Below are 26,589 nucleotides of genomic sequence, written 5' to 3' on the forward strand. Positions count from 1 at the left end.
AGCCCTGCTTCATCGTACAAGGCTGTCGTACAAAACTAGTGAAAACGGCAGATCTACAAGCACACAACGCCTCGCGGTGCGAGGCGTTGTGTGCTTGTAGATCGGCTGTTTTCACTAGCTTAGTTCGTTTTTTAAATGATAAGCGCAAAACAAACGCTTTCGGACATACAAGGTTTCCACCCGACAGCGACGATTTACAATCGACACAGACAGACACTCTCCACCCAGACATATTCATTTAATCGCATCCTTCTGTAAAGTAAATAACAGCAGCAATCGGAAACCACGACTATAATTCATGCTTTGCAATGCACCCTCCTCTCTCTCTCTCTCTCTTTCTAAATGTCATCCCATCTAAAAAAAACAACACAGAGATGACATTAGTCATCTCCCTCTATACTTTGACCAGGCACGTGCACATATAGACATCAAAGGGGGCTTGAGCCCCTGCCCTTTTATCCGTCTGTAAATAGTGCCCTCTCCAGACCATGAATGCAGTTTTTACTATGGTGAAAGAAATGCAAATGCCCTCTTTCCATGCCGTAGCCTTTCTTACTGGAACTTTAGTTGCACTGACTCTGACCTCTAAGGACCTTCCAGGGAGGGTGCTCTTGTGCGTCTTGCTGCGTCACCCTCTCTTGTTTCTTTCTTTTTCTAGTTGTTTTTATATCGCACTGACCTTTGGACACTCTGCACTATTAGGTTGTGTTAGTAGTTTTGAGTATTTTTGCTTGTGTTTGACATGATGGTGAGATGGTGAGAACGAGCATTGACTGTTATGGTCACTTTGATTTGGGGGCACTGTACTATATTGATAGTTGTGCCTAAGGACACTTTATGTACAGGTATATATACAGTATATATTATTTGTTCCCTTTCTTGACGTACCTTGCTCTTACTGTACACTGTTCTTTTTTTTATTTTCTTTATATTTTTTTTCTTACTTTTCTGTAACTTTGTAAATAACTTTATACTGCTGTGCTGCCTCTGGACAACTGATTTTCCCCCTTGGGATAATAAAGGTATCTATCTCTCTATCTACATTTTAATTCCATGTCACACAAAAAAATCCCAACTTTTTTACACTCTGCCTGGTGTCAACAGGTGTGACGCAAACGTGCCATTACCCCCAGTGAGGCGCAACAGACGTCACGTTTCATCACGCTTCAGCTGATAATTAAAAGGCTACGGCGGCTTCTGTCATCGGTGCACATATTGGACCGGAGCGGGCGCCAAGGTTTATGCTATGCCCCGCCACACGACGATAGCCGATCTACAAGCTTGGAGCGGTGTCGCGGAGCGACGCGCCGGGAGCTTGTAGATTTGCAGTTTTCAGGGAGACCGTCTGGGTTTCCACCACAGATGGCTTTCAGAGTAATTAGGGACGGTTGACAGCAGACATGGGAGTTGAAACACAGAGCCGCCGTGAATCACAAGGACCAAACAAGGGTAAACACGGTCATGTGTGTGTGGTCGTGAAATTCCGGGAACGAACGGCGATGACGCGCCGCTATGTGATGGAACAAGCTCCATCTTTTAGATCAAGCGTCTTCAACAGGGGGTCCTCAGAGTTACTACAGGGGGTCCTCCAAATCTTCAAATTCTTTTTTAAATTAACAGTACTGCTACCGTTGACAGTCCTCACCGTCATTTAGAGGGTTAAAATCATGGTGCCGTTGACGACGCTCACCGCCAATCTTACTGTAAATACAGTAAATATATTATGACTTACTATACGCGTGGTCCACTGTGCATCGGTAAACCCCGTGACTTGTTTACAACGCACGTTGGGCGTGCACGCGAAGTGAACCTCCTCCATAGTAAATCCATTGAGAGGCCCATAAAGAGACTTCATTTACTCAAAAAGAGACATTTTGATCCAAAGGGTGGCCTGTTTACAGTACAAACTGCACTCGGCAGGGCGCAGCCATGTTTCTTTTCTGGGCCCACACTGTCATGCGACTAGATGGCGTAAACGTTGAAGTCAAGTGATAATCCATCTGCACAAAAACAACCCCGCCCAGGCCTTCAGAATATTAGCGGCGGCCTACGGAGGAAGCGGCGCGGCACCAAGCATCCCTTCAAATTAAGAGGCAGTAGAAGTGTTCTTTTCAAATCTTTTTTTATTAAGGTACAATGTCACAATGAGGCAGGTACACACATAGTGATGGCACCCCAAATCACATTCCAATCACAATAATCATTGGTACAAAATATCACAAGATCTGAGGCGATCACGGTACGTACACATTCAGTTGTAAGGAAAAGAAACCCTGCCCTTAAGAGATAATAAAAGAAAACATTTTTTCCCATATACCCAATTTAGTGTCAAGCCAATTCCCCCATCCCCATACTCTACGTTAGACCTATCCCTGCTAATCCCCACAGTAGTCATTGGGAGGGTAAAGACAACAACGGGTCTCCTCCGATACCGAGGCAGTAGAAGTGTTAACAACCTGAATGTGTGCTGGTGTCCATATTCTGATTACTGTAGCCAAAAATAGCCGATCTACAAGCTCACAACGCCTCGCAGCGCGAGGCGCTGTGAGCTTGTAGATCGGCTATTTTCGGCAAAGAGGTTTGGTGTAGAGGGAGACTAAGTGCAGACTGAGAGGTCAAGTTTATTAAGTATTGACGGTTCAAGTGGTTAAATATCTGAAAACACAAATTGACATCTATACTATAATTTTGCGAATGTCTGTCTGAGTGAGTGAGTGAGTGTCTGTCTGTCTGTATGAAACAGCGTTTCTCCTCGGTGGCTGGAGCAATTGATCTGAAATCGCATCACCATCAGCATATGAACACACCTGACATAACTGTGAAGCCCGTTTGTCACTTTCACAAATCGTATGCTGTATAATAGCATTTTTATGGTGTATCTATATCTATTTAGCCTACAGTACCTTTTGTGACCACACATGTTAAGGGAGGGGCGCTGTTGTTCAGGCCATGCACAATCACACACAAACCCACACACACACACACACACACACACACACACACACACGGGGGGGGGGGGGGGGGGGGGGGAGTGTGTGTGTGTGCAGGCGGGCAGGCGGGCGGGCGGGCGGGGGGGGGGGGGGGGGGGGGGTTCTGGCCCTGTTACAGATGTTGTCCAAAAATCATGCAGATCGGTACACAGTATCTCTGTAGCCGTTAAATGGAACGGGTATTTCTTACATTGATGCTCCTACATATTAGCATGCAAGCACCAGTTAAAGTTACTTTCCATCCCTCATATACTGTGTGCACAGTGCACATCCCATAACCCACACACTGCACATCATTTCGGAGCTCATATCTTTGAACGGGTAAGGGCTAGTGAATCCAAAATAAACTGATGATCGTGCTGTCAAACGATGAAACTGTATGGAATCTATGAAAAGGTTGTGGGGGTCCCTGCGTCATCTCTCTCTCGACTAAGGGGTCCTTGGCCTGAAAACGTTTAAGATATGTTAATGGTCTGGAAGCCTGGATAACATAATGAGCACAAGTTCCAGCGGGAGTTAGAAGTCTATTCTTTTTTTTTTTACAAGTTTCAAAAAGTTAAATAAAAAAATCGAAGCAACCATTTTTAGTGTACTTAGATCTCACATAAGAAAAGCTTCTGTTCTAAATTCTAATTGTGTGCTTCACACAATTTAATCTGTCAGCCAAGGAATTCTTCACACGCACGCAGGAGCGCACGCGCACGCACAAGTGACTGTTCCTCGTCCTTTGTAGGCTCACAACAAGTCAATCTCTCAACTACAGACCGAGGACAATCTCCCCAGCTTTGGTTGCCAGAACTGGGTGTGGAGCAACTCATTTTTTAAAATACACCTGCATTGCAGAACCAAGCCACAGTGTTTAGAGCAGTCCTTCACATTGGGAGGCAGTGAGGATTGGCTTCCAAAGCAGTAGGCGTACAGTAGGTTGGTTAGCAGCTGTTCTACCGACTACCTTGGATTTTAGAAGTCCTCGGGAGATGCAACTCAAATGTGGAGATCTCAGATTGTCTGCTGGTAACCCGAGACAACATCATGTATCACGAAAAGACTGATTTGACTGATTTATACCAGTAAGACTCCCTTATCGGACACAAACTTTAGAAGGCATTCGTAGCCAATCAGGAGGGAATATGGGAAGTGGAACAGATCCATGTTGATGACATGACTTTAGAGATACTGTGTACCACTTTGCGTGATTTTAGGGCAAAATCTGTAGGAGCAGTGTCCAAAAATGTGTTTTGCAAAAGTCGCCCTGATGGTGGCGCTAGAAGAGGGCCGTGTGAGAAATTAGGGTTGTCATCCAAGGAGTGTGTGTGTAAAGTTTGGCATGGATAGGGGCAGCGGTGCCGGAGATAAGAGTAGGGCAAAAGTGTGACGTGACAGACAGAATGACAGACTGACAGACGAGGTCTCTGTGTTTATGCTAGTCACAAGTTCTTATTAATTATCTATAAAAGAGACTCTTTATCGCATTCAACCTGGCATTCCTATGTAGGGCATGGCATTATAGGCGAAAACTTAGTTTAGAAAATGCCAGTCTGTTGTATGATTATTCAACCTTGATGGTTGGATGTACTGCGATCTGAGTGAAGCGTCAATGTGTCTATAGGTCAGACAGACAGAGCCATGTCTCTCAACAGATCATTTGTCTCTTACTGCAACAAGCACGCATTTCGGAGCAAACATTGATCAAATTCCAAATTGAATCATGAAGTCATTTAGAAAGGAAATCATTTTGTGGCCTTCCTGATTAGAAGCAGTACAGTAAGTTCAAAGTCAAAAGAGCCTGCACGTCATAAGGGAATAGAAATGCCGCGTGGGTAGAAATGTTGCAGATGAGCCAACAACGAAAAACAAACGTCTAACAGTACAGCGAGGCAACGCTTTGTTTAGAACGTATTAGTTCAAACTCTTATGATGCAGTTTCCCCCATTAGAGGTCTATTACTGCAGAACAGCCTGTTAAAAGTTTTGTATTATTATCTTTTTTTGGGGGAGAGGTTACTTGGGGACCAGCTTTACTGAAATCCACGCTTGTGTGCAGTTAATTATGCGCTTTGTCAGAATTGTCCTGCAGCCGTTTGTGCTAGCGAGACACTACCCACCTGCAGTGTGCCATCACACAACTGCTCTGGGCTGATTTACAGCACTGTTCATTTTGACAGCAAATTTTTATGTGGTTTTCAGTCTTTTGAATACGAATTCCATTTAGTTTTAGGTATATTTTATCAGAAAAGTCTTAGTTTTAGTCTAGTTGTAGGTGACTGAATATCCTAAGATTTTAATCGACTAAATGTACAGTTGATTTCGTCGACAAAAAGGTATTTGGGGGAAAAAGTACAGTCGATTTTGTGGACAAAAACGTATTTTGGCTGGCGACGTAATGCCCGATTTTACATTTGGTTGCATGCTGAAAAAATAGCCGATCTACACGCTCACAACACATGTGAGCTTGCAGATCTGCTATTTTCAGAGCGCAACACCCGAGCACAACCACACAAAGAATGACAGCAGTTCTACTGAATCTCTTCTCCACGAGTCCCTCCCTGACATTTTAGTAGTTTTGCTCAGGGAATTGTCAATATATTTATGTTTTTACCTCCACCCCTCATTTCTCACATGGCCCTCTTCTAGCGCCACCATGAGGCAGATTCTTTGCAAAACACATTTGTGGACACTGCTCCTACAGATTTTGCCCTAAAATCACGCAAAGCGGTACACAGTATCTCTACAGTCATGTCATCAACATGCATCTGTCCCATCTAGCGCCACCATCAGACCGATTTTTGCAAAACACATTTTTGGACACCGCTCCTACAGATTTTGCCCTAAAATCACACAAAGGGGTACACAGTATCTCTTAAGTCATGTCATCAACATGGATCTGTCCCATTTCCCATATTCCTACCATTGCCTTCTAAAGTTTGTGTATGCGACCTGACGGTCGCTTATCTCACAATTAGGGAGTCTTACTGGTAGTCATCATACGAAAAAAGTAGACGGCGAACATTTCGTCACAATTTTAGTCGACGCCGATTCATAGTTTTGTCGTGCCCTGGTGTTGTGCAGCGGAATTAGCAGATCTACAAGCTCACAACGTGCGCTGTGAGCTTGTAGATCTGCTATCATCCAGCCAGTATAAATCGGGAAACACGGCACAACATGCTGCGCGGGGATCTTTGGGAAGTCCCTCTATATTGCAGCGTTCACTGGCACCGAGCTCACATCCACATGTGTAGGCTATAAAAAAACATGTCTGGAAGCCACAATGTGCTTTGGAGGGATTTGTGTAGTTCCTGAGTAGTGTTCTCTGGAAGGGGAAGGGCAGGGGCGGCGTCGCACCAGATTCTGGGCCCTGGGTACAAGGATTCACTGTCTGCGGGCCCCCCATGAATGTTCTAACCCATTTAGATGGGGAACACATTATTACGCATTATTCAATGCTTTGGCTATTGAAAAATAGCAGATATACAAGCTCACAGCGCGGCACTCGCTTGTAGATCTGCTATTTTTGAATCTTTTTGACCCGATTCTATAAATGACTTCTAAATCCTTCAAAGGTTTTTTGAAAAACATATGTTTCTGTGTCAGTGGTTCTCAAACTTTTTCATGTGAAGGACCCCCAAAATTATTATATGTATTTGGCCACGGACCCCCATCTCAAAATATTTAGATCCAGGGACCCCCCAAGAAGCAAAATTTGAGTTACAAATGTTCGCTTAAAAAAATACATATATTCAAAGAATTGCGCACATTTTCATGACTTTTCCAAAAAATAGCAGATCTACAAGCTTGCAGCGCGGCACTCGGTGCCGCGCTGTGAGCTTGTATATCTGCTATTTTTCAATAGCTAAAGTATAAACTAATGAACCTTGGGCCCTAGTAACTCAGTCCCACTTTTCCCCCCCTTGTGACGCCCCTGGGTAAGGGAAGGGAGGGGAAGGGGTGCTGGGTGAGAATGTTTTGAAGCTCCCCTTCTTGTCTGCTCATTGTTTTGGGTAGATGAACATGTCTCCTCCACACTAAGGCTGCTTTCATTTGTTCTTTTCCTTCCTTCGCTGTTGTGTTTGTACAACAACACACCCCTCCTCTCAATTCATGTTTCTTTCTGTCTGACAACACAGCGCGTTCCCCCGAATAGCATGGTAGTAAACGCTCACAAAAGGGCCAGAGGGCCAAAAAAGCAAGAAAAATAATAGCAACACGTTAGTTTGTCTGACTTTTGGTAATGCATAAACCCATTTAGGCCTAGAATTATTGAATGCTTTAACCATTGAAAAATAGCAGATATACAAGCTCACAGCGCGGCACCGAGTGCCGCGCTGCGAGCTTGTACATCTGCTATTTTTGAAAAAGTTGTGAAAATGTGTGCAAATCTTTGAATATATTTATTTTCAAAGCGAACGTTTGTAAGTGAAAAGGACCTCTTCTTTGACGGTGGCAAGCCAGATTGCTGACATAGAAACATAGGTTTTTTTCAAAAAACCTTTCGACGGATTCAAAAGACACTTATAGAATCGGGTCAAAATTCACATTTTATACGATTTTTCAAAAATAGCAGATCTACAAGCTCACAGTGCAGCACTCGGTGCCGCGCTGTGAGCTTGTATATTTGCTATTTTTCAATAGTATAAAGCATAAAATAATGATACAAAATAATGTGTACCCATTCTAAATGGGTTAAAGTAGGCATTTACACTTGTTTTGAGGCCGTTCCTTGTTTCCCTCTTTGAATAGCAGACGGTGTGGTTGAGGAGATAGGAATTAGGAAGGCCCCAAGGACGAGTTTGAGAATGTGAAATATTTTGTTTGGTTTTTGTTTTTGACGACGGGAGCCACCGAAATGATAACCACGGCGACTGAGCCAGCTGCACCCAGGTTCTATGAGAAGAACGACATAATTGGCGGGTGGAAACCTCGTATCTCCAAGTTTCAAATTTGTAAGTTCTTTCGCAAAGTAAAGCCCTGCTTCATCACACAAGGCTGTGGCACAAAAGTAGTGAAAACAGACGATCTACAAGCACACAACGCCTCGCGGAGCGAGGCGTTGTGTGCTTGTAGATCGGCTGTTTTCACTAGTTTGAATCATTTTTAACATGATAAATGCAAAACGAACGGTTTTGGACATACAAGGTTTCCACCCGACAACGACGACAATAAAAACACCCTAGCGGGAAATTCCACTCGGATAAGAAGAGAAGGACAAGAAGAAAAAAAAATCAATTCAACTCCCATCAACTCACTGTCTGACTGAATAGCAAGGCCCTGACTTGACAGATGTGTGTGTGTGTGTGTGTGTGTGTGTGTGTGTGTGTGTGTGTGTGTGTGTGTGTGTGTGTGTGTGCGTGCGTGTATAGAGAGCACACAACCGCTTCAAGGGTTGATTTATACTTAGTCGGGCACCGGTGTCGCGCACCAAAAACAGCCGATCTACAAGCTCACTTCGCGTTGTGCGGCACCGCGTCACAAGCTTGGCGATCGATCGTCTCTTTAACCCATTTAGGCCTAGAATTATTGAATGCGTTAACCCGTGAAAAATAGCAGATATACAAGCTCACAGCGCGGCACCGAGTGCCGCGCTGCGAGCTTGTAGATCTGCTATTTTTGAAAAATCTTTGAATATATGTATTTTCAAAGCGAACTTTTGTAACTCAAATTTTGCTTCTGGGGTGGTCCCTGGAACAAAATATTTTGTGAAGGGGGTCCGTGGCCAAATACATATCATTTTGGGGGTCCTTCACATGAAAAGGTTTGAGAACCCCTGACATAGTAGTCTCTCAAGAACAGACTAACTGAGCTCCAGTTAAGTGAAAAGGACCTTTTCTTTGACAATGGCTAGCCAGATTGCTGACATAGAAACATGGGTTTTCTAAAAAAAAAACCTTAGAAGGATTCAAAAGACACTTATAGAATCGGGTCCAAAATTGAAATTTTCACGATTTTTCAAAAATAGCAGATCTACAAGCTCGCAGCGCGGCACTCGGTGCCGCGCTGTGAGCTTGTATATCTGCTATTTTTCAATAGTTAAAGCATAAAATAATGATACGCAATATGTGTACCCGTTCTGAATGGGTTTAAGGAGAGCAACACGGCGCGGTAACCGAGGCATAAGTCAGCAGCCGTGACACTCCCCCCTATCAGAGACGTATGGTTGTAGAATTATTTCCCCAGGTCACCGGAGTGTGACTAAAGGGACCGGGGCGAGTCGACCTCGGGGGAAATAAATGAAGCAGCGAGCTGCCATGAAAAGAGCTGCGTTGGTACTGATTAAAAGCCACATGTGTGTGTGGAGGGACTCGGAACAGGCTGCCGTGGTGTCAGTCAGATCGAGGCAGTAGTCGGAGCCTAAGAGCACGTCGGCCGGCGAGGGAGAATGGGACGCCAACTAGGGGTGGGACGATAAGCGATGTTGTCGTTTATCGTGATAAAAAAAACACTCACGGTAATCGTATCGTGGAGATTTCATTTATCGTGAAATTGTCCTCCGTCATGCACTGGGATCAATTCACCTTTTATTTGCCGAGCTGCATATCCGGTACCATGTAAACCCTCTATTGGTAAAAGTCTAAAATGTTCATTCATATGGAAAAAAATAATTTCTTTCAACATAGAAAAACTACAAGAAATCTAAGCAAAGCAGGAATTTGCTGGCAATGTAAATGTAGCCAAGTAAGCCAACGTCTTCTTCGGCTACACAGCTGGGAATTACTTGAAGCTACAACTCTTCATCTGATTTCATTCACAGCTGACATTATTTGGCTTTATATTCCTCATACGTACAGTACATAGTATATACGTACGTCTTTTTTTCACTCTATCAAATCTCTTTGCCAAAACATAGCCGATCTACAAGCTCACAACGCAACGCGCTGTGAGCTTGTAGATATGTTTTGGCAAATGTTCCGCCCCAGGATAATGGATGTTGGGGATATTTTGATTATCGTGATAATATCGTAAAACGCAATTTCTTTGGTCACAATAATCGTGATGTGAAATCTCATATCGTCCCATCCCTAACGCCAACAAGTCTAATCTCTTCAGAAACGAGAGACGCTCGTGGGATCGGTGGCGGTGCAGTACTATATATTCTTTTTTTTCTCTCTCTCTTCTCTGCAGTATATCATCTATATTCCATCAAGTCTTAAATGTAAAAAATATGCGGCCGTGAAGGTTCCATTGATTACGGGAGCCAGTGGACGAGCTTAAAGGATTCCCCAGCTTTTTTTTTTTTCTTTTTTGCCGAGGTCCCATTCAGCCCACCTAACTCCCTTGTTCTCTCCGAGGAGTGATCTCACTGCGTTGGCACTTCAATAGGCAAGGAGTGCTGGGATGTGTGTGCGTGTGTGTGAACGTACTGGCTGTGTGTGTGTGTGTGTGTGTGTGTGTGTGTGTGTGTGTGTGTGTGTGAACGCGCTGGCTGTGTGTGTGGGTGTGTGCGCGCACGCACGCGCAAGCTTGTGTTTGAAAGAAAACATAAGACACTCACTGAGCGAAGAGGGAGAGAATGGGGTGTTGGTTGTCGTAAGTGTGTGGTGTGTGTGTGAACGTGTGCGTGCATGCGTGCATACGTGCGTGCATGTGACTGTCGTCGCTGTCGGGTGGGAACCTCGTATCTCCAAGTTTCGAATGTGTGCGTTCTTTCGCAAAGCAAAGCCCTGCTTCATCGTACAAGGCCGTCGCACAAAAGTAGTGAAAACAGCCGATCTACAAGCACACAACGCCTCGCGGAGCGAGGCGTTGTGTGCTTGTAGATCGGCTGTTTTCACTAGTTTAAATCATTGTTCAAATGAATATTTTTTGACCCGATTCTATAAGTGTCTTCTGAATCCTTCTAAGGTTTTTTTTTTTTTTTTAACTGTTTCTATGTCAGAGGTTCTCAAACCTTTTCATGTCAAGGACCCCCAAAAGGATATGTATTTGGCTACAGACCTCAATCTCAAAATATTTTGTTCCACTTCAAGGGACCCCCCCAGAAGCAAAATTTGAGTTCGCTTCACAAATGTTCGCTTTAAAAATACATAAATTCAAAGATATTTTCACGACTTCGGCTGTTTTCACTAGTTTAAATCATTGTTCAAATGATGAATGCAAATCAAACGGTTTTGGACATACAAGGTTTTCACCCGACGACGACGCTATGTGTGTGTGTGCGTGCGTGCCTGTGTGTGTGTGTGTGCCTGTGTGTGTGTGTGTGTGTGTGTGTGTAAGAGGGGGCGGAGTGGAAGGCGTTGAGAAGCGGAGTGTGTGCACAGCCTCCTGTGTTTAAAGGCCTGGGAAAAGGTAACCGGAGACGAGTGGAGAATGTTATGTTTGGAGAAGCGCTTCTAATCAGACTTTCGTGGTGTGGCGTCTACGACGTCTAGGCAGCTCCTCCGGCTTGCGTCTCTCCCCCGGCCAAGACACGACCGGAGGACAGACGAGCACAGATGGGTGCAGAGAGAGAGAGAGAGAGAGAGAGAGAGAGAGAGAGAGAGAGAGAGAAAGAGAGAGAGAGAGAGAGAGAGAGAGAGAAAAAAGAATGTGGAAAAAATAAAACCATGCAATCTGGGAATTCGAGCTGCTCTGCCGGTTGCATGATAGATACTGTACGCAGAGCTCTACTGTATTCGACGCAGGGATGGGACGATACGCGATATCATCGCTTATCGTGATAAAAAAACACTCCTCCTGTCTTGCACTGGGATCAATTCACCTTTTATTTGCCGAGCTGCATATCCGGTACCACTTGAACCCTCTGTAATTGGTCAACGGTACTTATAATATACTTTCTTTTTTTTACTCTCTGTCAAATGCCTTTGCCAAAAAAATAGCCGATCTACAAGCTTGTAGATCGGCAAATGTGTTCCGCCCCGGGATAATGGATTTTGATTATCGCAATAATACCGTAAATCGCGTCACAATAATCGTGATATGAAAGTTTCATATCGTCCCATCCCTACATGATAGCTCATACTGTAGGCAGAGCTCTACTACTGTATTCAATGTCCAAGAAGCGTTTGAATGGACTGTGCGTGCATGCGTCATCCCAGCTCTCCTGTGTCTATTCACTGTATTATCTAATTAGTGCCCAATAATTCAGTTTAAAAAGAAACAACTCAAAGACCGCAATCACTCCCCGATGTAATAACACCTCACTTCATTGAAATGTCATCCCTTAAAACAGGAGCCATCTGAATGGAATGCTTCTCACCGAGAAGTGGGCCAGAGTGGCTGGAGGAGACGGATATATACCGGATCATTGCGCGGATGGAAGCCCCCGATAGGGAAGACGCACCTTTTCAGAAATTAAATCTGTTTAACAGGATTTATAATTTGCCTCTGGGAGAAGAAACAAACCACCGGTTTCTCAGGCTTTGCCCCCACGAGACAGACAGCAACAGCAGAAAGACTGCCAGCGAACACTAGCTGTAGGGGGATGACTTCAAACCAAACGGGAGATGTTGCTTGCTGCTCCAGCACGAGCACTATTTAACAGAGCAATGTAAATGAGGCACAAGGCACGAATAAATTACTTAAAAAAAAGATTATGGGTGGAATATAATAACGGTTACTTGAGGTTGGAGGTGCGGCGCATGCTTGCTACGCACGCCGGCTAAGACAAAAAGCACACGAGCATTTCAGCACCTCTTTTTCCAACACGTTGGCAAACGAACAACCCAGATTAGTCCATTTGTTTGCATAATATGCTGCGTGTAATCGGGCAGCAGCTGCAGACTCTCGTTCACATTTTTTTTTTCTCTCTCCTCCGTGTGTAGACGCTGAAACGGTAGCGCTGTGAACGTGGGGAGGGGCACGTTCACATTAGCATTACTTGGGGACGCACTAATTCTAAACATCGCCTGTAAATGGATGATTGGGCCATCCGACGCGACTCGATTCAGACTGGAAGCCTAGGTTTATCATACCAGGGGTCATCAAACGGATTTCTGTCAATGTCAAGCACACTCGGAGGCATCCAGTGCTGCGTTCTACCTGTCACGCGGGTATACGGAGTATGCTGTGAAGAGTCTGAAGACATTTCTTTTTTGAAAAAGCGTATGCCCTCGTGAACCTTTCAAAGTAGCGTATCTGATAGGCATTATGCACTGGCGTATGCCCTGGCCACACGAATAGCCGCGGATCATAGATTACATTATGCCCTCAAAAGAAAGTCTAGAACACATCACCACTGGAGGCATCGCCGCTGTCTGAGACAGCGATTTAAACACTCAAGCCCAATTCAAAAAAGATTGCCGGGTGAAAACCTTGTACATCCAAAACCGTTTGTTTTGCATTTATCATTTCAGAAACGATTTGAACTAGTGAAAACAGCCGATCTGCAAGCACACAACGCCTCGCACGCACACAACGCCACCGCGAGGCGTTGTGTGCTTGCAGATCGGCTGTTTTCACTACTTTTGTGCGACGGACTTGTATGCTGAAGCAGGGCTTTACTTTGCGAAAGAACGTACAAATTCGAAACTTGGGAGATACGAGGTTTCCACCCTATACTTCTTGTGGGAGGAGATGGAGCTGGCTGTTGGGGTCGGCCGTGGTGGCTGGCATCCAAGCATCCCAGCACACGACCCAACATCCTCCTCCTCGAGGATATTCTACCCTCGCGCGCGGTCTGACACAGTGACCCATTATCTGTGCTTTAACGCCCTCGGGCGAGTGCACCACGTCAGGGGAACGTGGGGGCTCGTCCGAGAGAGTCCTCCTGACAGAGGAGAACAGGCAAGAAGCCTATACCTACCGCTATAGCGACAATCTCCCTACGTGGATCTCATTCACAGCACAAGCACAGCACAGCAGCAGGCACTTCTTGGCCACAGTGTAAGACAGATAGATAAACCAGCCGTACCGCATAGTGCACTGAGGAGCACGTTTTATAAGCAGGGCTGCAGGAACTACAAGGATTGCAGCAGTGAGAGGGGGACATGTGTCGATTCTTGCGGAGCATATTTTTGGACACGGCTCCTACAGATTTTGCCCTAAAATCATGCAAAGCGGTACACAGTATAATTATGTCTAGATTCCTGTCGTCAACATGGATCTGTCCCATTTAGCGCCACCATCAGGCAGATTTTTTAAAAACACATTTTTGGACACTGCTCCAACAGATTTTGCCCTGAAATCACGCAAAGCGGTGTACACATGCGACCTGACGGTCGCTTATATCTCCCGATCAGGGAGTCTTACTGGTATTTAAATGAAATCCTGTCCAGACTGAATGTAGAGAACGTCTCCTTTCTATGAGGTGGGGGGGCGGATCGTGGTGTACATTAGCCTACATTAATGTGATGCCTTTTCCTATATACGTGCTGCTCGGGGGTCCCTGCGTGAAGGGAGGACCACTACAGCGCGCCGCTCCTGACGGCGTGCGTGCGTTGAGACGCAGGTGCACAAGCACAGCACATGCAGCCTCATCGATTCGGCAGGGGAGACACCGTGAGACAGATGATGGGGGGGGGGGGGGGGGGGGGGGATTCAATCGACGCGATGTTATTAACGCACAGAAAGCGCGTTGATATGCTGATCACGGCTCGTGCGTGTGTTGGAGGAAAGTATAACGCAATGCAACGCGATTTGCACATCACCAACCAAACCAACCACCCACCGCTATACCACATTAGGATCGACTCCCCGGCCGGTGATCATGATGACAGCGACATGCCCAAATCACGCACGCTCGCGACGTTATAATACTGCATAAACACTTTAAAAAAATAGCAGATCTACAAGCTCACAACGCCTCGCAGCGAGCTTGTAGATCGGCTATTTTTCCAACCCAAAAGCATGTTTTTTTTATAAACATGCATTATATTCGCACGATCTGTGCATGGGGCTACCATCATCCTCTGCAGTGGTCACGATGATGATCCGACTGGAGACTGATCGACTAGAGCGATCATTTGACATGCAGGCGCTTATGATGTGCACGATCAAAACCCCCACGAATTAAACTAGTACTCACTTTATAGAATATCATCTTTAGAGTGCCGTAGAACCCCATGGTTGTGGCTTGGCTGTGGGGAAGGGTTTTCCTCCCTTCTCTCCGATCTCTGCTCTTATCCGATCAGTGAAAAACGAGCAAGTCCAATAAAACGGTGTGGGTGTCGCTGCTGCTGCTGCTGCTGTCGCTCCAAGGAGAAGTTCTCAGGTAAATCCAACACGATCTGTGATGTGAACATGCTCCTGTAGCACGTCACCGCCTACCGCCGGACAGCCGCGCGTGTATGTGTGTGTGTGTGTGTGGGCGTGCAATGTCCGCGCGCGTGAGAGAGCGACAGAGAGAGAAAGTGTGTGTGTGTTTATAGTAGTCCTCCTCCCCCGGTAAAAAGGAAAAAGCGTGTCCGCCGTGTCGCTGTGAATGAGGCTGAGTAATACAATGAGGAGCCGCGCTGCGAAAGATATCCTGCAAGCTGCAAGGCTCCGACCAGAAGTAACGAGCAAGAGAGAGGATAGAGAGATGAGATGAGGGAGGGAGGGAGGGGAGAGAGACTGGGAAAGGAGAAGAGAAAGGGGAGGAGCAGAGAGAGAGAGCGAGAGACGCACGGACAACTCTGGTCCTCCTCTTCCGAGGATGCAACAACACGACAGTCTCTCTCTCTCTCTCTCTCTCTCTCTCATTCTCTCACACACACACACACACACACACACACACACACACACACACACACACACACACACACACACACACACACACACACACACACACACACACACACACACACACACACACACACACACACACACACACACACACACACCCAGTGGCGTCAGTTCAGCAAAAGCTAAGGTATGGCAATATGGCTGGTGTCTTGCGCGCACGCTTAGTAACAGCCAACAGGCATGATGAATTTATTTTGCGAAGTACATTTTTTTCCCACCCCTGTAGCCAAGGTATGGCAGCTGCCATACCTTACCATACCCAATTGACGCCTCTGACACACACGCACGAACGCACGCGCGCGCACACACACACACACACACACACACACACACACACACACACACACACACACACACACACACACACACACACACACACACACACACACACACACACACACACACACACACACACACACACACACACGCACGCACAGGGTGAATGTTTTGCCCCTGAAATTAGTACCTCAAGGCAGCACTTAATGTAGCCAATTTAAATACAACTGTTATAGCTTATTAAAATGTCACATGTATGTCCGATAACGTCATGTTGAAAATAGTGCAGCCACCGGAATACAGGAGCTCCAATTGATTGTAGGATATCTCATTGTTTTGTTCGTTATTATTAATTACCATTATATATACATTTTTTTTTAACTTATAAACGTAATGAACTCTAAGTTCATAATGCATCAACAGCAATCAACAGCAATCTAATGACAAAATGCAAGTACAATCTGCAGGACAGCTGAATTAAGGGCAAAAAGAGTACCATACGCGCTTTACTGGAGGCTCGGATTACAGTGGCGTCAGTTCAGCAAAAGCTAGGGTATGGCAAAGATGGGAGTCCTCATGGAAAATAGGCATTACATTTTGGTTAACACGGTTCTATTGTGAAAATAGCAGATCTACATGCTCACAATGCCTCGCGCTGCGAGGCGTTGTGAGCATGTAGATCGGCTATTTTCACAATGCATGTCTGAAAAAAAAAACACGACTTTTGTCAGTTTTTTACACTGGTTCTATTGTGAAAATAGCAGATCTACATGCTCACAACGCCTCGCGCTGCGAGGCGTTGTGAGCATGTAGATCGGCTATTTTCACAATGCATGTCTGAAAAAAAAAACACGACTTTTGTCAGTTTTTTACACAGGTTTCTACGGTTTCTTGGGCTGGATATGGCAGCCTGGAATGTTTTTTCAAGTGCAGCTAAACTTAGCATGTTAGTAAACGTGGCACAATTAACAATAATGCATTGCACCTGTGCAGCCGACCTGCGGAACCTGGTAATATACCATTTTCTCAAGCTGGGGAGAATACAAGTGTGGAGAATATAATACCTTGTTAAAGTGACCATTATGTTACATTTTGCATTTCTAGTTATTTTTTTGCCCCCTGGACCCAGGGTATGGCAGCTGCATACCCCTGCCATACCCAATTGACGCCCCTGTCGGATTACCATCCTCCTCCCCAGTGGTGGGGGGTGGGGGGGGGGGGGGGGGGGGAGCAGAATGGTGCAGTCCAACATTCAACAGTATGCAGCAGCGCATCAATTATACGAGCGGAGGGGGACACACCGGGGAACGAGCGTGGTTAGACGAGCGACGGAGGAAGAGATACAGCGGTTGAATGGGTGGCAACACAAAACACTTTATTATTATTTTTTTGCACAGCTGTGCCGCTGACAAACGTTCCGACACTTGTTGAGGCTCCCCTAGGCACCCTAGTCTAGTAGGAAAGGGGGGGTCCACGCGCATAGGGTGGAATGTTTTTCGCCACCTGTTTTTTCTTAATCCTTAAAGGGTATATTTTAAGATTCTGCCAGGTAACAGGCTGAAATATCGTCCCAAGGGGTTCATTTTTAATGAATTCTTGCACCTATACCCATTCACTTACTATACAGGAAAAAAAGACCACCCCAAAAAAAGATCTTAAAGGAGTGGCGACACCGGCCGAAATTTAACATTATGATACAGTAGGTCACGTGGTGTTTCTTGAAAGGAGGCGGGGCCGTATCAGTTAGTAGTGAATGTATACTTCGTCCGTCGTGCGGTGCAGCGCAATGTATACTTCGTCCGTCGTGCGGTGCCGCGCACAACGTGATGCCTTGTTGTTAGCGTGTAGACCGGCTAGCGCTGCACCGCACGGCTATTTGCGAGAGCTATTGTGTGTGTACACACACACACACACGCGAAAGCACACGCACACAGGCTACACACACACAGAGTGTATGAGCCACGGAACTCCTCTGCGGAGGAGGAGGAGGAGATCGCTGGACCCTCGTTCTACGGTTGCTCCAGTGTCCCGGGTGCTCCAGTCAGGTTAGGGGAAGAGACAGCAGAGTATGGCCGACAAAACCGTCTCATAGACGGGGAGAAGCGTGTTGACCCTCGTACACCTTTTTTGAAGAAGACATGTACTTTTTTATCGGTCTAACCATTGATTTTATAGCGAATGCTATATCATTTTTACCCCTAGAACTGATAGTTTTAAAGTTGGTTTAGAAAGTCGGAAACACACCTCGGACAGCTTTTTTTGGGGCAGTTTCAAAAGATAATGATATGGATAATCGACTCCGCCCCTCCCCCCATATTAGCCCAATCAAATTAATTTATTTCAGTTACTGTACAGAAAGTACTACTTTCAGTACAGTAACTACAATAAATGTATTTGATTGGGTCATTTAACATGGGGGTACATGACATTATTAAAACAATGTGCTAATTTGATAGCCTTAATTAGCTGTTTTGGCCATGTCACTCCACCTTTAAAGTAGCATGTGATGGGTCTAATTAGTTGTTTTTTTCATGATTCTGAATCCATTGCAAGCATTTGTTTTGCACGAAAAACATTCCATATCTATGTGGCTGGTTCTACAGACAGGGATCTCCATGTATGGGCATAAAAGGGTATGATGTCAGATGTCATAGACACCGTAGGACTTTCACATAATGAATAACTGACTAAGCATGTTTGGGCTCTCACAGCATATCTCCATATGCAGTACATGGATCTCCATATACGGGTACCAGGGGTCTCCATATATGGGTAACTGGTCCGATACTGGCCAGATTGCCAAGAATTGGCGCAACCTCGAGGTCCCTCGCCCTAAAGGCCAAGGTCGCATGTCGCCCTGAGGCGTCTTACTAGTAATATAATGCAATTCTTTCCCCCTTTAAAACATTGAAATATGTGTTTTGCTAGTGATGCCATACCAATAAATAAGAACTTAAAGAATACTATGTTGGTTCCAGTGATCCAAGCCGGAAAACACAGTCAATTGATTGATCATTAAAATGAACTGAATGGCTGCCGTGTTAAGTGGCCAGATGCGTGGGCCGGGGACCCCTTTGAGATGTTCAAGTGGTCCCTGATCCAGAATAGGTTGTTAACCGCTGCTCTAGTAGCGCAAGCCGTAACGGGACTTCTGTGTCAAAGAACAGCACTGTAGGAAAACACTTGAAGAAATATTATTTAGTATCATTTTAAACTTGAAGTACAAAGTTATTTTCAGTCAGTTCTAACCAACATGGTTATTATCTCAAAGTTTTCCTCACAACATAATCACTAAAATATTGTCACTGTCGGGCAGAAACCTCGTATCTCCAAGTTTCAAATGTGTACGTCTTTTGCCCTGCTTCATCATGCAAGACCGTCGCACAAAACTAGTCAAAACAGCCGATGCCTGCGAGGCGTTGTGTGCTTGTAGATCTGCTGTTTTCACTAGTTTAGTGCATTTTGTAGATGATAAACCGAAGGCTTGTCAAGCGACCGGCAGCTCATTGTCTGTGACGAGCTTTAATTCCGGCGCCTCTTAACTTCACGTTCCACTGTCTCCCACTCGGCTGGAGTTGGGACTACAAATGATACACAGAGAAACGATGTACACTGTTCTCCGTTTCTCCAGCACAGTGCTTTTTGCCTTCCCTACTGTTTCCTGTTTATTGTCGAAGCTCTGTCTCTATCTCACGGAGGAAGATAATCGCTGTTGTCGGGTGAAAACCTTGTATGTCCAAAACCGTTCGTTTTGCATTCATCATTTTAAAAATGATTTAAACTAGTGAAAACAGCCGATCTACAAGCACACAACGCCTCGCACCGCGAGGCGTTGTGTGCTTGTAGATCTGCTGTTTTCACTCCTTTTGTGCAACGGCCTCGTGTGATGAAGCAGGGCTTTACTTTGCGAAAGAACGTACACATTTGAAACTTGGGAGATACGAGGTTTCCACCCCACAACGACGAGATACAATTTAGATTCTCACGTTTTCCTATTTTCACGGAAAGCACCGTTGGCTAGATAAATGGTAAAAGAAAGGTCAACATTCCGTCCCTCCCCAGCCGAATAAAATGCAAAACTATACCTGTATGTGTATTTTAAACTTATCCAATTTACTTCATATCTTTGCTGCCCTTTCGAAGACCAACACAATGCTATCAGCCGGCGTCGGTGCCTTGTTGTGCCATCATAAAGTGTGACCTTCACTGCTTTTCTGCCGGGGACATAACAAGTCCCATTTAGATGCTGCTGCGTGATAAACAACAAATAAAGCTTTGTATTAGTTTTGTCTCCATAATTTATGGCAGTGTTATCGCACACGGCCCTGCTATGGCTGGTCCTTCAGAGCCGTCTGTGTGGTATGTGAGTGTCTGTGAGGGGCTCCTGTCAAAAGGGAATGGCACTCAGGGGCGTCGCACCAAATTCTGGGCCCTGGGTACAAGGATTCGCTCACATTTTGTGCTTTAACTATTGAAAAATAGCAGATATACAAGCTAGATCTGCTGTTTTTGAAAAATCGTGAAAATGTGTGCGGAATCTGAATATTTCAAATCCTTCTAAGGTTTCTATGTCAGTGGTGCTCAAACCCTTTCATGTGAAGGACCCCCAAAATGATATGTATTTGGCCACGGACCCCCATCTCAAAGTATTTACTTCCAGGGACCCCCCCAGAAGCTAAATTTGAGTTACAAATGTTCGCTTAAAAATTATATTCAAAGATTTGCACACATTTTCACGACTTTTCAAAAAAAGCAGATCTACAAGCTCGCAGCGCGCCACTCTGTGCCACGCCGCGAGCCTGTATATCTGCTATTTTTCAATAGCTAAAGTATTAAATAATTAAGGCCCCTCCACCTTGGGCCCTGGTGACTCAGTCCCACTTTCCCCCTCCCTTGTGACACCCCTGATGGCACTGAACACTATCAGACCGCCGGGGCTACACCTTTGCTTTCGCTAAAATGTCAAAAGTTTTACCGCAGTTTGTGTGCACCCCTCTCTGTATATGGCATTTAGACCCCTATTCTTTCCTATTCATTATTTCCCTCGAACGCTTCTCCCAAGACTTTCGGCCAAAAGCCTTATACATTTTTCAAACGCTACCGTCTGCTCGGAAACTAAAAAAAAAATCTGTAAATAATTGCGGGTAATGGAAAACGCTGACCTCCTTCTCGCCCGTTTATTTCCCATGGACCTCATTGATGTCACGGGGGAGATGCCAGTGGCCCTCACTTTTAATTTCCTTTCTTGACCTGACCCCATCAAACCTGCAGGCACGGAGGAGTTATGGTCGCGTGGGTGGCTAGAGGGATATGCTAATCCCACCCCATGCAGACCATGCCGGTTTTTTTTTTGGGGGGGGGGGGTGTTTTGGGGCGAGAACGGCATGATCCATCGTTTCCTTATTCATGGAGCCAGCCCTCCCCAACGCGGCCCCCCCATCACATGCATGTCATCTGTCCGGTCTGGAATGTGCCCCTGCGTGGCTCGACTATTGCTGAAAATCTATTGAGCGGGGGACCCCCCGTCCCTTTGTCCCCCCCCCCGCTCGTTTTGTCACAGCCAGGACAATCAAACAATGACATGGCTCTATTTAGCGACGCATCACTGCCCAGGAAGTATTTGGTGTCCTTCAAGTTCAGCGCCCGCACATTAAACATTTTTGCTCGAGATGGGCCTCCGCCTGCCGCAGATGGCGTGTAGCCTCGGCTTAAGCCTCTTTCGTGCTTAGTTGTGCGCCGATGTGTCGCCCGTCAAAAAAAGACAATCTTTGAATAACGTCGTTGTCGGGTGGAAACCTTGTATGTCCAAAACCGTTTGTTTTGCATTTATCATTTTAAAAATGATTTACACTAGTGAAAACTGCCGATCTACAAGCACGGCGCGAGGCGTTGTTTGCTTGTAGATCTGCTGTTTTCACTACTTTTGTGTGACGGCCTTGTACGATGAATCATGGCTTTACTTTGCGAAAGAACGTACACATTTGAAACTTGGAGATACAAGGTTTCCATCCGACAATGACGATAAGTATAATTTAAGATTTATCTCCTCGACCTGCATCCGCAGCTCCTAATCTGAGATCTACGTTCGAATCCATCAACTTTTTTCCCAGAGGTGTTAAATCTTTAAAACGAATTTCAGTCGTGACTCCCTGTCTCTACGTCCCTGAAAACGCTGCGTTATCGCACCATTGAAGGATTGCTCCGGTCCGCTTTACAACTGCCGAGTGTGGTATCTGTTGAAACCTCACCCCAAGATTCCATGTTGACTACCGACTATTTGCATAGGAAGTCAAATGGGAACACATTTGCATTTAGCCCCTGGCTGGCCACTGCACCGCACCGCACCGTAACCGGAGAGTGTTTCACACTTTCACTGACAGTGACAGCTCTGAATATCACAATGCAAGGTTGTCGTTTATTTTTATTTTTACGATAGGCCTAACGAGAGGCATTTGTGGTTAAAGATGCCTAATCTGGGGAGCCTGGTGTTTCTGGCAGTTGGTGCACAGACCACATGCTTTCAGTGAGTGTGAGGACCCCTGTCTTGTCTTGCGTGTCTCTCCTCCCTCTCTCTCTGCTCTCCAGGACCACCAGCGGCCCAAATAGATACTTATAGGTCTGCAACTCCAGAGTGTAGAAAAGGAACCCAAGTGTCCACTCTTTGACTTGAAAACTGATAATTTTACAATGTAGATTGGAGTTCCATGACTCAAACCTCTTATTTTTACAAGGACCCCCAGTTTATTATTCATGCAAGGACCCCCATTTTGATACCCATTCCCTTTTTTTTTATTTTTTTATCTCTGGTAGCCAAATTCGGAACAAAAATGAGTTTTACAAAAATCGGCCTGATGGTGGCGCTAGAAGAGGGCCATGTGAGAAATGAGAAATGGATAGGGCCAACGGTGGCAGAGATATGACTAGGGCAAAAGTGTGACATGACGGACAGACAGACAGACTGACAGACTGACTGACAGCTGGTGGAGCTTTTCATAGTAACTGCGACCTGACGGTCACAATAACTCCATACAAATGTCCATACGAAATGGAACCATGTATACGTAGCGACATAAAGCAAAAGAAGAAGGGGAAAAAAAGCCTCTTCTACTGCGCTTTGTGTCCAGCTAGTGAGGAGAGGGGGGGAGGGAGAGGGGGGTCTTGGTTTTGATAAGCGGGTGGCCAGTAGGGTGTGTGTGTGTGTGTGTGTGGGGGGGGGGTCTCTGTTAATGCTTTACAGAGCAGCAGAAGGAGAGCGACAAAGGAGGAGGCCAACGGCCCTATTCAAAGGCCACGGTCCAACTCCCCCCACCCCATCCCCACATGCCGGGCATTCCAATGTGCTGTGTAAAGGTTGGACCAGTGAAGGGGAACGGGCCGGGGTTGGATGGGTGGGTGGGGGGACACCTCAAACACACACACGAACAAAAAAAAAAAACTCCAACCATCCAGCCTGCGACACCTCTCCTCTCTCCCCTCCCCTCCCCTCACCATCCCGGCCCCCACCCCCCTCCTCACTTTCGCTTTTTAGTGCACTTTTGGGGCGCTACCATGGCAACCGTTGGTGGAATACAAACCACAGTGTGTGTGCACAAGGTCCAGATTAACCCCCTGTCCTCTCCTCCAACACCTGCCCCATTCCCCAGGGGCGTCACAAGGGGGGGGAAGTGGGACTGAGTTACTAGGGCCCCAAGGTGGAGGGGCCTTCATTATGTTATACTTTAGCTATTGAAAAATAGCAGATATACAAGCTCACAGCGCGGCACCGAGTGCCGCGCTGCGAGCTTGTAGATCTGCTATTTTTTTTTTTAAAGTCATGAAAATGTGTGCAAATCTCAGAATGTATGTGTTTTTAAAGCGGACGTTTGTAACTCAAAATTTGCTTCTGGCGGGGGTCCCTGGAACTAAATATTTTGAGATGGGGATCCGTGGGCCAAATACATATCATTTTGGGGGTCCTTCACGTGAAAAAGTTTGAGCACCACTGACATAGAAACATGGGTTCTTCAAAAAACCTCAGAAGGATTTTAAATATTCAAAGACTTGCACAAACTTTTACGATTTTTCAAAAAAAATTCAATGGTTAAAGCACAAAAGAATATGATGCCTTCCTCGTACCCAGGGCCCAGAATTTGGTGCGACACCCCTGCCCCCCCCCCCCCCCCTCCCCCCACCTCAAACAGATGTAGCAACACGGAGAAGCAGGTGGAGCGGCGCTCCCCGAGGCGCTGCTTTTGTGGAGACACGGCATTCTTTTCGGGGTCACAGGTCTCCCCGCGAAGCGTGGAAAACCTGCGCACGGCCGTGTAATTATGATAAAAACATGTTTTTTTTTTCTTTATGTTATGGGGGAGAGACACGAGCAGAAGGCAAAGTTACATTGTGCCTTAACCGCGTTCACCCAGGTGTTAGGTTGGGTAAACTGTCAAAAGATGTTTCAATAAAATGTTCAAACATGGAGAAAATAGAAGCTCACAATGGGTCACGTCGCTATCTGTCGTGTGCAAAGTATACAGGGTGTATACTGTATGTGCTTAAAAAACGAAATAAATGATGATTCTCTGTCTCACCTTCGTTCTCACCAATAGCATCATTCTTCTCTGCGCATGAACCGGAAGTGCTTTTGATCGCTTTCCGGGACAGATTAGCCATCTCCCATAGACTTACTGTATAGACGCTATAGCGTTAGCCTAGCCGTAGTCCGAGGGGGTAGGCTAATGGAAAATATACATACGGAGATGATCACATGCGCCCACATCGATGTGCACGTATCGTGCATGTGAAGCGCACGGGGGGGAAGACTCCTCCGCCAAAATCCCCACTATATGCCAATGCAGAGCTGAGCCAATTCGCTGGTGAGTAAACAACGGCCGATGACGATGCGGTGAAAAGAATGACGTGACGTTGGATCTCGCTGATGGTCTTGTAAAATGAATGCTGTCTCAGATCATAATACAATAATAGAAATTTCCGGCTAGTCCACAGACAAGCCATTCTGGGCAGGCTGTGAAAGTGTTAACCCATTTAGGCCTAGAATTGACTGCTTTAACCAGTGAAAAATAGCAGATATACAAGCTCACAGCGCGGCACCGAGTGCTGCGCTGTGAGCTTGTAGATCTGCTATTTTGAAAAAGTCATGAAAATGTGTGCAAATCTTTGAATTATGTATTTTCAAAGCGAATGGTTGTAACTCAAATTTTGCTTCTGGGTGGTCCCTGGAACTAAATATTTTGAGATGCGGGTCCGTGGCCAAATACACATCATTTTGGGGGTCCTTCACATGAAAAGGTTCGAGAACCACTGACATAGTAGTCTCTCAAGAACAGACTAACTGAGCTCCAGTTAAGTCAAAAGGACCTTTTCTTTGACGATGGCTGGCCAGATTGCTGACATAGAAACATAGGTTTTTTCCAAAAATCTTAGAAGGATTCAAAAGACACTTATAGAATCGGGTCAAAATTCTAATTTTCACGATTTTTTCAAAAATAGCAGATCTACAAGCTCGCAGCGCGGCACTCGGTGCCGCGCTGTGAGCTTGTATATCTGCTATTTTTTGATATTTAAAGCATAAAATATTGCGTCATAATGTGTTCAGGCCTTATTTGGGCCAAACTCCAGTCCACATAATTATACCCAAAACATTGTGGCTCCTACTCAGCCATTGTAAAACACAGGTCAAGAATAATTCAGTTTGAGCACCCCCAAATGTCCCACTCTGTTCTCGATGATTGAAAAAAGGTGTAGGCGTCGAGTGCCTTAAAGGCTGCTGGGAACTCAATGCCCCCGTCGCCTGTGAAAAGGGCCCTTCCCAGGAGAGCACCATTGTGTCTGCTTGTTTTGTTTTGTTGTTGATAATGAATGATGCAGTTGTTCTGTGAGGTTAACAGTGTTGTTTTTTTTTAGGACTAACGAAGCAAATGGCAGTAGTCCTAATTGGTATCCCAAGACCATACGGCCTCATATTTCCAGCGCACTTCATGCATTATACAGTACGGATCTATTAGTGGGATTTATGCTGCATACCTGGATGCTAATCGCCCTGTGCTCCCTGTATTTGACATTTAGCTGATATTCTCACACAGAGAAACTTAATCCATTTAGACCAGGTTCACATTATTGCGTGTTATTATTTTATGCTTTAACTATTGAAAAAATAGCAGATATAGAAGCTCACAGCGCGGCACCGAGTGCAGCGCTGCGAGCTTGTAGATCTGCTATTTTTTGAAAAATCGTAAAAAAATGAATTTTGACCCGATTCTATAGTCTCTTTTGAATCCTAAGGTTTTTTGGAAAAACCTATGTTTCTATGTCAGCAATCTGGCCGGCCATCGTCAAGGAAAAGGTCATTTTCACTTAACTGGAGCTCAGTTAGTCTGTTCTTGAGAGACTACTATGTCAGTGGTTCTCAAACTTTTTCATGTGAAGGACCCCAAAAATGATATGTATTTGGACCCCCATCTCATTTAGTCCCAGGGACCCCCCAGAAGCAAAATTTGAGTTACAAATGTTCGCTTTAAAAATACATAAATATTCAAAGATTTGCACACATTTTCACGACCTTTTCTCAAAAATAGCAGATCTACAAGCTTGCAGCGCGGCAACTCGGTGCCGCGCTGTGAGCTTGTATAGCTGCTATTTTTAATAGCTAAAGCATTCAATAATCCCAGGCCTAA

The 26,589-nt window shown here is 45.5% G+C and overlaps 1 protein-coding gene across 1 annotated transcript in view; it reads right to left on the bottom strand.

The window, feature by feature from the left end:
• The window catches only part of fbxw7 (F-box and WD repeat domain containing 7), a gene marked incomplete at its 5' end in the record, with an annotated part of 294,741 nt that overhangs the window by 70,900 nt on the left and 197,252 nt on the right, over nt 1-26,589 (bottom strand). The gene's annotated exons all lie outside the window — the stretch shown is intronic.

Source organism: Nannobrachium achirus (assembly GCF_963921795.1).
Source record: "Nannobrachium achirus genome assembly, chromosome: 3".
NCBI lineage: Eukaryota > Metazoa > Chordata > Actinopteri > Myctophiformes > Myctophidae > Nannobrachium > Nannobrachium achirus.